The sequence below is a fragment of the Lactuca serriola genome, chromosome 8 (assembly GCF_051521515.1).
Source record: "Lactuca serriola cultivar US96UC23 chromosome 8, Lser_US96UC23_V15, whole genome shotgun sequence".
Lineage (NCBI taxonomy): Eukaryota > Viridiplantae > Streptophyta > Magnoliopsida > Asterales > Asteraceae > Lactuca > Lactuca serriola.
The window spans coordinates 182,880,721-182,893,404 of NC_136415.1; positions in this window are offsets into that span (position 1 = coordinate 182,880,721).

Sequence of the window (12,684 nt, forward strand, 5' to 3'; positions counted from 1 at the left end):
TATCAAGGAAAATTATTATCATTAACCAATAAAGGTTGAGGTTGAGCGCCTCTGCTTAAGCATGTAGGTTTTGAGTGAAAAAAGTGAGGTACATGTAAAAAAAAGAGAGAGAGAATTATGAGAAAAAGTTTGAAGAATTTTGGAGCAAATAAAGTGAAGATCAAAAGATCAAAATTCCAAGAAATTTCATAAAGTTGAAGATACCAGAAATCAAACAACAAAGGTGGTGAATTCAAAGAAATCAAAGATCAATTGTCAAAGAATTGAAGAATTCCAAAAGAGCTCCATAGTGGTATCAAAATATTGTAATTCTAGATTATGTATGCTTAGGTTGCTCAATTAAAAATACCTTGAGGATAAGGAGGTCTTCTGCGGATGGATTCGGAGGGTTGCATAAAATAAGCATTGTTCGGAAAAAGTGGGCAAGTGTTTATGAAGATTGTGAGTATTTAAAGTATGGGGGGGGGTACTTTAGGAAAATTTTAGACACAAATGCATGCGTTGCGGTCTTGACATAATGGCTGAGTTTTAAATGGATTGTTTAATGCGATATTGGTAAAATAAAAGCAAATTTGCTTGGGGGCAAGCAAAGGCTAAGTGTGGGGTATTTTGATATGTGTATTTTTATATATATTTTTATGCACTTTATCTTAATATTTTGGCCTTATTTATTCTCTTTTAGAACTAAAAAGCACTCATAATGCTTTGAATTATGTTTTGCAGCTATTCGTTGTCGATAAAGCACAAAAGAAAATATTGAAGCGGAAACCGGGCTTAGAAGCTAAAAGAAATTAAAAATGTTGGATTAGACCAATTACGCCTCGCGTAATACACCTATACGCTATGCGTAGTGACCAAAATCATATTACGCCCAATGTAATTCTAGGTTACGCCCCGCGTAATGGATGGCCTCGGATAAGTTCAATCGCATAGAAATCCTTAGTACGCCCAGCGTAATCCGACTTACGCCTAGCGTACGTAAGTCGGCTACAAAGGTTATAAAAGTTGATTTTCAGCTAACCAGGAAGGGGGATTCGACTTCCAACTTAATTTAGTCGATATTAAACTTCTGTTAAGCCGTTTTGAGGGTGTAGAAGGCGGTCGGAAGGCCGTTAAGCTAACGGGAGCGGAGATCGGAAGGGTTGGAGAGCGGATACGTGTCGGTAATCATATGGGTTGCTAACATGACCATGTTTAGCATTCCATTGTGTTACTATTCTGTATTTATTTTCTGATTTGGGTGTAAAAACCTTTTAATTTGTGTTTATGTTTGAATGAAGCTTTGATTATTAGACTAATTGCTATATTGATCTGTTTATTTGTGTTTAATTTATCTTGCGAAGCTTGTTAAAAGATCCTTACGTATTAATGATGATTATTTGCTGTTAATTGTTAAGTGAATTGATTTGTGTGAACACCTGCTTGATTGCTTGTCTCTTATGATTTTTGATGACCATCGAGATTATAAGTCTAGGAATAACGAATGTGAAACTAGGATTAACTTGAGAATAAGTAAGTTAATGTGTGAGCCTTGTTTGGTGACCATCAACAAGAGGTTAAATTGAATTAGTAATTCGATTAACTATATTTACAAGTCTTGCTTGATACGAACTGAACACTAGGAAGCATGTTAGTTTAATCAACTGATCACTGTTTAAATTGACTTGTTTACTAAAGGATTAGTTATAGTGAACGCGAATCTAATCATTTTAGGAATCGGTGAACATGAATAAATGAATTTGTGTATGCAATTGTCTATGTTTTTACGGTGCAATTTATCTAAACCAAAGTACCTGAAGAGATTTGTTTTCCTGTTAGTTTATCGAGAGTTGTTAATTGTTAGTTTGAGATTTATTAAACTATTTTCTTTATTATTTTCGTGTGACCTGTAACCTATAATCGAATATATTAAATTAATCCACCATTCCCTGTGATCGACACCCGACTTAACTAAGCTATACTGTAATCTGACTATGTACAGTGCCTATAAGTGCATAGATAGTCTAAGTTTGTTAGGTTATAAATATTAAAATTAGTGGGTACTTTTGTGCACATCACACCTTCCGAAAGTAGTGAGGGACTACAGAATATTACACATACATGCTACAGTCACCGCATCTGAAGTAGCCTGATCTAAAGGGGACGACCTCTAATTTACCATTCTAATTCCAAAGTATGCAGATGGCATAAAACTCAGTCACAAGCAAGTAATATAATATCCCAACACATATGCTGATTAATATCGATGCATCAATATAAAAATAATATCATGAATAATAATTGACATGAAGGTAAAACATACGTACCCCCAACATCCAGCGCTGCTCGAATCCTTGTTGAGATCTACCAGAATACTCTGCTCTGAGCCGTGGGCGCCCTTGCCCGACCTTGATGTCTGCTGGTGGCCCTCAAAGTCCCATGGGCATGAGTTGGCACCTGCCCTGCTGTATACAGACTCGGACAATGGGCCTTCTTGTGGCCCCTCTGACTACAATGGAAACATATCGGATCAAGTTCTTGGGCGATGGTAACAGTACAATCTCTGCTAAAATGGTCAATTCGGCCGCACTTGAAACATCCAGCATTGCCACCACTTCTACGCCTGCACGCACCCTTGTTCGTCCTACCACACTTCCCACATCGACTGCGACTCTGATAGTCCCTTGATCTCAAATTCGACCCCTTGGGCCTCTTGCCCGAACCTGTGGCTACCTGTGTCTCATCTGTTTTCCTCCTCCTTTCCGACTCCCTGCCCGTCTCTCGCTATTACGTTACCTCGTCGACCCCATCCATCAGCTGAACAACCACTGCCTGATCCTGAAGCTTTGCGGTCAACCTATCAGTGATCCTCACGACCATGTCAGGCAGCTTCTCGCGATTAGCTCGCAAAACCTCCTCAACTATCCAATCATGCAGATGTCTCTCTTGGAGGCAGGGTGCCCCACTCACTCCTGTCCCCTGATGGAAAAATCTAGAAATGGAACCTCCCTCCCTAAAGGATCCCTGAACTTCATAAGAATCGGGCTCTAGACGAGCCCCAATCTATCCTGAAACTATCCCGGCCCTAATGGCCTCAAGATAACTTTCCATAAGCTCCACGATGGCCTCACTAACCGAACCGAAAAGCACTGGAGTCTGATCAATGATGTTGCGCAATATCTCTGCGGAAATGAAATCCCTCATCTGATCATCAAGTTGCCCGGCTCCAGAGCCCGAGCCAGATCCCTCCGCGGTACCGGAACTGCTAACTGGTAACTCGCGCAATGTCACCATGCTGAAAATATAACACTTCCTGATCAATATACACTCCGCTGCTGAGGGATCTCTCACACACTCTACAAGTTACCTGGTCTTGTCTTGGCCCCTCTTGATTCGAGTACGTATCCTCTGCTTTCAGTAGTACGGGCCCATACTGATGGGTTTTGGCCATATGAACATTCCTATGTGCACATGCAACCCTAATGCTTGGATCTAGGTTTCTCTAATTGAACATACATTGAATCCAAGACTTCTAATGGCTAATATACAATAAATATAATATGAAATCAGAGATTAGAAGTTTACCTTGAATCACTTGCTTGATCTTGTTGTCCTTGAGGCTTTAGAGTCACAATTGTCACTCCTCTAATGGCTTACAAACACCAACTAGCAAGGAGGATGATTTGAGAGAGAGGAGGGAAGAGAAATTTGGCCAGGGTTTCTTCTCTAAGCACAAGTGCCGAAATCCCTTAGCCCTTGGGGTGTATTTATACTTGTAAGGCTCCTAGGGTTTCACCCTTAAACCCTAATTGGATAACTTAAGCCCTGAGCAATCCAAATCCTTTCCATGATAATCCTTGGATGATTTTATGGCTATCCTTAGCCCTAGAAATCGTCCATCCCTTATCCATAAAGGATATATAGCCCAAAGTGCAACTATCAAACAATTGACAGTTTATACCCCTTTATTTAATTAATCTCTTTAAGTCACCAAATTAATTCCTAATTAAGTTATGACTTATATTAATCAAATAATAATATTATGATTCCTTATATTATTCTTATAATATAATAATAATATTCCTTCTCTCATTATAAATCATCCTGTCAAGTTGCTATGGTGAAGGCAACCCAAGCTACCCGATTCCAGAGCCCGAGCCAGATCCCTCCCCGGTACCAGAACTGCTAACTGGTAACTCGCGCAATGTCACCATGCTGAAAATATAACACTTCCTGATCAATATACACTCCGCCGCTGAGGGATCTCTCACACACTCTACAAGTTCCCTGGTCTTGTCTTGGCCCCTCTTGATTCGAGTACGGATCCTCTACTTTCAGTAGTACGGGCCCATACTACCTTCCACATCTATCCGTACTTTCCTCAAGAGTTATTTCAACTCCACCAAGTCACTCTCCTGCTACTGATCTCTGTTACTACCTTCCTAGGCTTGCCCTAGAGAACCTTAGACTCCACCCAAACCAGTCCTCAGCTACTGAAGGCCTCCTTGTAATGCCAATTAGCCACCACCTGAATACCATCACATGCAATGAGGCTCAGATAATCCTTCAAGTAAAAGACTCGTCCCTACAACGATTAGACTCAGACGAGAGTTGCAGAATAGGGTCAAATCCGGCACTCTGAGATTATTCAACCCTGACCACATGTGACGTGACGTATTCACCTAATGGCTAACTCCCATCACTCAGAGTCCCACAAAGCACAAAGCAAGCAACATTCGGACAAAGGAAACATACTCATGCAAGACTATTCTCATAACAAGAAACTGTACTAGCATACAATGCTAAGCCCATACTATCAGGCATAACCTACACAAGCTATCCTACTACTGTCTACTCAATACTAGCATGCAATTCTTATCAAGCTGAAACACATAAAGCAGGTACATAAGGTATCCTCCTAGATCCTTAGTCCTATACTAGCATGCTGTTCTACTGAAACTGAAACTGAACTGATCTGAAACTGAAACTGAAACTGATAACATAACTTGTATGGGTAATTTGGGAATACTTACTTGAGCTCGGCTGATTGCATGCACCACACCCTTTTTCTCTTTTCAAAGTTCTTTTCTTTCTAAAAAAAATTCTTTTCGCTTTTTCTAAAACTCTTTTCTTTTCTCAAAATTCTTTTCGAAAATCTTTTTCTTTTGAAAAACTTTTTCCAGTTTCCTTGGTTTGAGTTTAGACACACCCGAAGTGTATCCGAATCCCTCAAACCAAGGCTCTGATACCAACTTGTAACATCCCAAAAATACAGTCTAAAAATTTCATTTAAATAACATTAGTTAAACCATGATTTTCAAACCAAAACATAACTCTTAACGTAAATCTGGAGTATTAGTTTAAAACATATTCGTGTTATCAGAGTAAAACATCCCAGGCTGACTAGCTATGGTGTGTGCACAACAATCTTCCTAACCTCCTCTTTTGAAAACTGAGTACCTGAAACCAAAACTGAAAACTATAAGCACGAAGCTTAGTGAGCTCCCCCAATCTACCACATACCATACAATACATATAAATCACATACTGGGCCTTTCCCACTGCATCAGACCAAAGTCCAGAAACTGCATCGGGTCAAAGCCCGAACTAACTGGGGCCTTGCCCCCTGCATCGGACCGAAGTCTGGAAACTGCATCTGGCTGAAGCTCGGACTGACTGGGGCCTTGCCCCTTGCATCAGACCGAAGTCAGGAAACCGCATCGGGCCGAAGCCCAGACTGACTGGGGCCTTGCCCCTGCATCGGACCGAAGTCCGGAAACTGCATCGGGCCGAAGCCAGGACTGACTGGGGTCATGCCCCCTGCATCAGACCGATGTCCGGAAACTGCATTGGGCCGAAGCCCGGATTGACTGGGACCTTGTCTCCTGCATTGGACCAAAGTCTGGAACTGACTGAACATAGCATAGCATAAACACATATCAACTAGCATAAACACATATACTACATACTGCATTGGACTGAAGTCCAGGACACATAACACATAAACATGCTTGAATCACAGAGACACTAAACATACTGAACTACTACATCAGACCGAAGCCCAGAACTACTGCTAACTAAACGGGCCGACACTGTGGCCGTAGACCCGTTCCTATTGGAAGGAAACTCACCTGCACTGCTGGAGTTCTGGCTGATACCCTTATAACTGCTATCTGAAAACTCCCGAACTGCTACTTCAATGACTCCCCGATCTACTAATACCAAATATAACACTTAGTCCCAAACTACCCTTCAACAGTCAAACTAAGTCAAAGTCAAAGTCCTGGTCAAAGTCAACCTTCCATGTTGACCCTACTCGCCAAGTCAGCCTACTGACTCGCCGAGTTCATAAGCTCAAAAACCGTTTCCTTCTCGACTCGCCGAGTCTACCGATTTCCGAGTCCAGTCTTGTCCAACTCACCGAGTCTCTACTCAACTCACTGATTCGAGTCTTAACTCGAAGGGTTTAGGGGTTTCACGACATGACTCGTTGAGTCCAAGAACAGACTCGCTGAGTCCAAGGAAATCTTCAACAGACTCGCCGAGTTGTTCTTCCAACTCGTCGAGTTCCTGCCTATCTTCATCCAACTCGTCGAGTCTACCCATGTGAGTCGTCGAGTTACTACGCGATTCAAGTCTGATATCTAGCCCGACTCACCGAGTCATCTCCCAGACTCGTCGAGTCCATACGTGCATTTCCATAATTTCGAGTCACAGAGCTTCTCCTTTGCTCTAAACAATAGATCTGGTTTTCTAAGACTATCAGAACACGTAAAGTTGCTAACTTTACGGGTGTCTATGATGCAATGAAGCCAAAACACTAAAATTTAACTATTAAGGAGGCTATTTGGCTAGAACAAGGTCATGGCTTCCCAAAAGATGTCTTTCTTGAGCTCCTGGAACTCAAGGATGTCTAGATCTACAATATGAACCGATACAATTGCTTCATCATTACGAATTTATGGTTTTTGAGCTCAAAACCATCCATTTGGGGGCAAACTAAATCTAGAAGTACAATACCCAAGGTAAGAGATTTATTACCATAAAATGATGAGGTTGAGAAGCTAATCCTGGACCAACAAGCTTCTCCCTGGGACCTCCCAACTCCTTCTCCTTCTTCTTCTTCTTCAAATCTTGCAAATTACTTCTCCAAGGTTAGATCTTGCTCCAAAAACGGATATGGTGGCTAGGGTTTGGTGTTCTGGGTGAGAGGGGCTATAAAGGAACCCTAATGGAGAGAATAAGATGCATAAATAGTGCCCAAAGCCCCAGATTTAGGGTTTCCCTCTTCAGACCGTACTCGCCGAGTCCATGAGGCCAACTCGCCGAGTTGGTCACTTACCCGATGCCCCGGTTCCCGCTCCGACTCGTCGAGTTCCTCCTTGGATTCGACAAGTTGACCCATTTGACTTAGGGTTTTATTTTCTTTCTTGGTCTTTCTGATTCTGGGTGTTACATATTGCTTCATATGGTGTCATGTTGAGACGATGATTCCTGATACTCCGATTTTGAGTAAAGCAAGTTATGGAGATTGCTTCGACATAAAAAAAAGAGAGGAAGATTTGCAAAGTTTAACATTGACCGAGTAGCTTCAACGAGAGTTTGGTTTCTTCTTTCAATGACACTATTTTGCTGTGGGATGTAGGGAGCAGAAAAGTTATGTTCAATGCCTTTGTCAGTAAGAAAATTTTCAAGATTCGCATTCATGAACTTGGATCCATTGTCATTACAAATTCTTTGGATGAGTAACTTGGTTAGTATTCAATTCCTTTCATGAAATTAATAAGCTCGGAGGCAGTTTCCGATTTCATTCTCAAGAGGAACACCCAAGTAAATCTAGTGTAGTCATCAACAATCACAAGAATGGTCTTTTTGTGATATTAGCCTTCAACGGCAGATGGCCCACAGAGATCAATATGAAGAAGTATGAGTGGTTTCGAAATGGATTTTTCAATTTGAACCAGATGAACTTTCTTTGATTGATTCCCACATTCATATGCTAAGCAGAGATGATCATTTTGAAACTTGAGGAATGGAAAACCTTGTACCATTTCACCAGAAACAAGATCATTCATGTATCAAAAACTGATATAAGCAAGCCTCATATGCCAACACAAGCTTACATCAGGAATATATTTTGATAGAAGAGAAAACCGAGGCTTCCCAGTGATCATATTTATATCTAGAGGATACATATTTTTGATCAGATCGGATTTAATAAGGCATTCTTTTCGGTCTTATGTTATAACATAACTATGCTTCTTACATAATTCAACCCTCCGATTTGCATCAGTGAGTTGTGCTACACTAATCATATTAAGCTTGAGATCAGCTATGTAAGCCACATTTGAGATAGAGAAATTGTCATTGGTTAAGACACCGTAGCCTTGAATTTGGGAATTTGAATTGTCGCCATAAGTAACATAACCAACGTTCAGAGCAAGCTTCAGATCACACAGAAAGTCTGTCTGCCTAGTCATGTGTATGGAACTAGCATTATAAATGTACCACATTGTATCTTGTTCCAAAACATAAAAAGCCTGTAAAATCAGTGAATTTTGCAGTTTTTAGGCCCTGAGTTAGAATTAAGGGCTTTAACATGGGTTTTGGACTTAGATAGTGATTTCTGAGTAGCTTGTGTTTCAGAAAGATTTTTCTAAGATTTTGTTGGGAATATGAAGAATGTTAGAGTTTTCATTAATCCAAAAGTCATACTCAACCATTGGTTGTTTTGACACTGCTTTTCTTGGAGGCATAGTTTTCTGAGGTGGTTCAAGAAGAACTGTGTTCCGAGATGGTTCAGTTGAATGTTCATACCTTTTTACTTTCCAAACAAACTTTTGATTTGATCCTTTTCAAGGTTTCTGAAAAATAGTGTTCCGAGTATCTTTTTCTTTATTCAAATCATTCGTAATCGCATTTGATTTTGGAGATTGTTTTTGTTTGAAAATCATGCCATCCAAGGTAGCAATAAATGTAGAAGAGGATACTTTCCGAGGAGTGTGATTTTTATTAGGTGAGGGATCAACAGTAATAGTTTTCAAACATGTTTTGAAAGACTTGTCACAAGTATCCAAGCTAACAGGAATAGATGGTCTCTTAAGAATCTTAATAGGCATGAAGGTACTTTGACTCCTAGTCACTAGACTAACTATTTGAGATACATTTTTCTCGGATTTCTCAAGGAACCTAGAGAATTGCCTAGATCTAGTTTCTTTTTCTAGAGATTTCCTATCTTCGATCTTTGGATGAACAATATCCTTCTTGTTTAACCAAGGTTTCTTTCGAGAGCCAGATGATGACTTCGAAGACTGTCCAATATGTGGATTGTTGAAATGAGGCTTAATAGGAACTAAGGTCAACTTAGAAACAACTTTGGAGTTAGAAACACAGGATTCCGATGAAGCGTCGTCACCACACCTAATTTTTTCATCTTTATCACTATCAAAAGACGCCCAAAATGAATTTGTAGGATAATTAATTTTGTCCAAATCATGTCCATTTGTCTTAAGAATAATTTCCTTAATGACACAATTGTTTGGAGGACCAGAGTTCAGAATATAAACTCTAGTACCATCTATGACACGTGGAATTTCTGAAGACATATTCATAATCAGGGATATCAGATACAAATATTGCATGGAATCAGGATAGGTAACAATGATTGGTTTGAACAATGGAATTAATGATTGATATATGTCCAGGGTCTCATGAATGGATAACAATGGCGAGATAGGGTTACCCAAATAAATGTGGTTTGGAAGATCTCCCATAATTTTAAAATTTAAAGTTCCTTAAGAGGACAACCAATAGGTTTCAGAAACTTGCTTCTAAGACCAGGTGCTTTGGACCAGGGATGACGAAAATTATGAGTCATTCCTTCATTAGATTGAAGAACATCAACTAAATTATGCAAACTAACGATTTTAGTATTAAGACGCTTGTTATCAACAACCGAAACATTTATTTCACTAATTGAAATTTCACATTTGTCATTTAAGTTCTCTCTTTAATGATTCAGTCTTAAGCTTGCGGTCTTCAAATCATATTCTAAGTCTGGTCAACTTACTATCCAACTTCTAACTAACCTTTATGGTAGACTCATATGCTTTATGGATAACTATCATGCTTATTGAATTTTAGTTATATACAGAAACAAATAAATCAAAATTATTATTAGTAATCATGGATTTTACCTGCTAGATGATGCTATGGCCATATGGATCGTTGGTTGACCTGTAGTACTAATATAGGTCAACATCTTCATCATCATCTTTTGAAACGAAAGACCAGTAACCTCCATCACACTCAATTGTCTGTCTGGCATTTAGACACAAGTTTCTCCTATATTTTTCTTCACCCTCGTCACCAGATGACCAATATCTATCAACATTTCTTGAAACCGTAGTGACAAATGCTTGTCGGTTTCAGCAAGTTCTTGTGCTCAAATAGCATAGTAGACACAATCCTTCACCTTTGGTTGTTAAGGATCATCATCCAAACAATCCTTTGCATAGTGGTTTCTGACACCACATTTGTAAGAGACACTCTTCGGTTTAGCCGAGTTCGGAACTTCCTGAGGTTTCGAGGAGCGATTTGGGAATATTGGGTCAATAAGCTGGTGGAGTTTTATTTGGTTTAGGATATAGTTGAGGATTGATTTGGTGTGGAGCTTGAAAGCGGTTTTGAGATGGTTTTTGATTGTGATTCCAGGGTCGTCTATACTTCATGGACAAAAGTGGAAACTCTTGCTAGAAACAAAGTTCGGAATCAACAACTTTTGGATCAAAGTTTTATTCATATGGGTAGTTCGTAACTTGAGGAACAAGTACAACAAGTGGAGTAGGTCTAGTTAGTTGAATATGTGGAACAAGTGGGATGGCTCTGAAAGGATCAAGAACTAATGGGTTTGGAAGTGGTTGATTGACTGAACTGACTAAAGCAAGAGTGCCTCCTGAGATTTTTCTTAATATTTGAGCAACGTTGGATTCATGACCTTGTAGTTTGCTAAATAGTTGGTAGAGCTTCAGTTTCTTTAGTAATCCATTACTCTGAACACATGACTTAACATTTCTTCATCCTTTTCCGAGGCTGTTGATGAACTTGAGATTATACTCAGGGTGTTCGAAATACACCATGCGTAGTCATGTTGTTCACCATGATCATATAGCGATTTGATGCAGAGGAAAAAAATTCACCAGGAGTTGTAGTGAAAGTGTCAAATTCGTTTACTACCGAGGTCAAACGCTTATCCTTCATGTTCTCTGATCCTTCAAACAAGTCTTGAAGTGTATCCCAAATCTCTTTAGTAGATTTGAACAACTTAATGTGCTCAAAGAGAGATGGTGGTACACCAAACACCATTTCAGAAAAAGTGATTTAATCTACACGCATTTTCTCAATGTCATTTGCAGTTAGTGGTCCTGGTCGAGTCTCTGCTTGATGCATGAGAGTGGAAACAACATCTCTAACAACTTGTCTAACAGCAACACGAGGACCTTCTTTCACTGATCTCCATATTTCTTTACTTTTTTCTTTACAAGAAAAAATATCCCCATTCTAACTTTCTATTGATCATACTCTTCAACAAATAGCAATGGGGCACATGATGGGCAACCCACGCTATTTGCTATTTGCATTGAATACATTTGTTGAGATTAATTAGAAGCAGCCATTGAAGTTAAGATATTAGATCTAAAGTTGTATAGAGAAGAACTTTTATCCTGTACACAAAAATGGTTGAGATACCAAGTTAATCTTCAATCAACTATAATATATTTTTATGGATTCAAAGTGGAACCACCTAGGCTCTGATATCAATTGTGATTGCATGGATTTTTGCAGACAAGGTTTGAAAGCTCAAACCTTGAATTAACTTAATATCAATGATTGCTTGTAATATGATTCTAGTCAAGTCTGGTAAACCAATCGTATCTTGGATTAAATAAACTCAACTAACTACCTAATATTGACTAATAATACATATGAACAATGAAAAGAAAAAATAACAGAAGAATGTAAGAGAGAATAATTGGCTGAATGTTTCTTTGATTTAATGGAGTGAAAAAGGTACACACTTCTCTATCTTGATACATGGAACACCCCTCCTTAAATAGTCAAGGAGTGAATAAAAGACAAATCAGGTAAAGTGCGCATGGACTGAGAAACAACTGAAGATTAACTGACTCAACTGACACATCCGTTGTTGATATTGTCTCTTATACTATACTAAAAAACAATAAGACCATTACATAATAGTACTTGATACAATTAATGCGTTACAAATTCAAAATACTACAAAACAAAGGTAGATCTCCGACAGGTCTTCACTTTGGAATCAATTTTGATATCAGATAGTTGCATCTTGGATTTCATAAGGATCACTTTTCATGTTCTAACAACATTGACTTTCTTGACTCGTATTCCATTGTAGCAAAGTTGGTGGCTGTTAAATTGCTACTTGCATTATCTGCATAGTGAAATTGGCCTCTTATACAACTTGTTGTCAATTATACAACTTGTTGTCAACAATGTGTTTTTGAATGGTGATTTAGAAGAGGAAGTCTACATGAAATTACCTCAAGGGTATGTTTATTTTGGTTCAGATTCACAAGATAAATCCTTGGTTTGCAAATTCGAGTAATCAATGTATGGATTACGACAAGCATCAAGACACTGCCACTCAAAATTTTCTTCTTTTCTTAT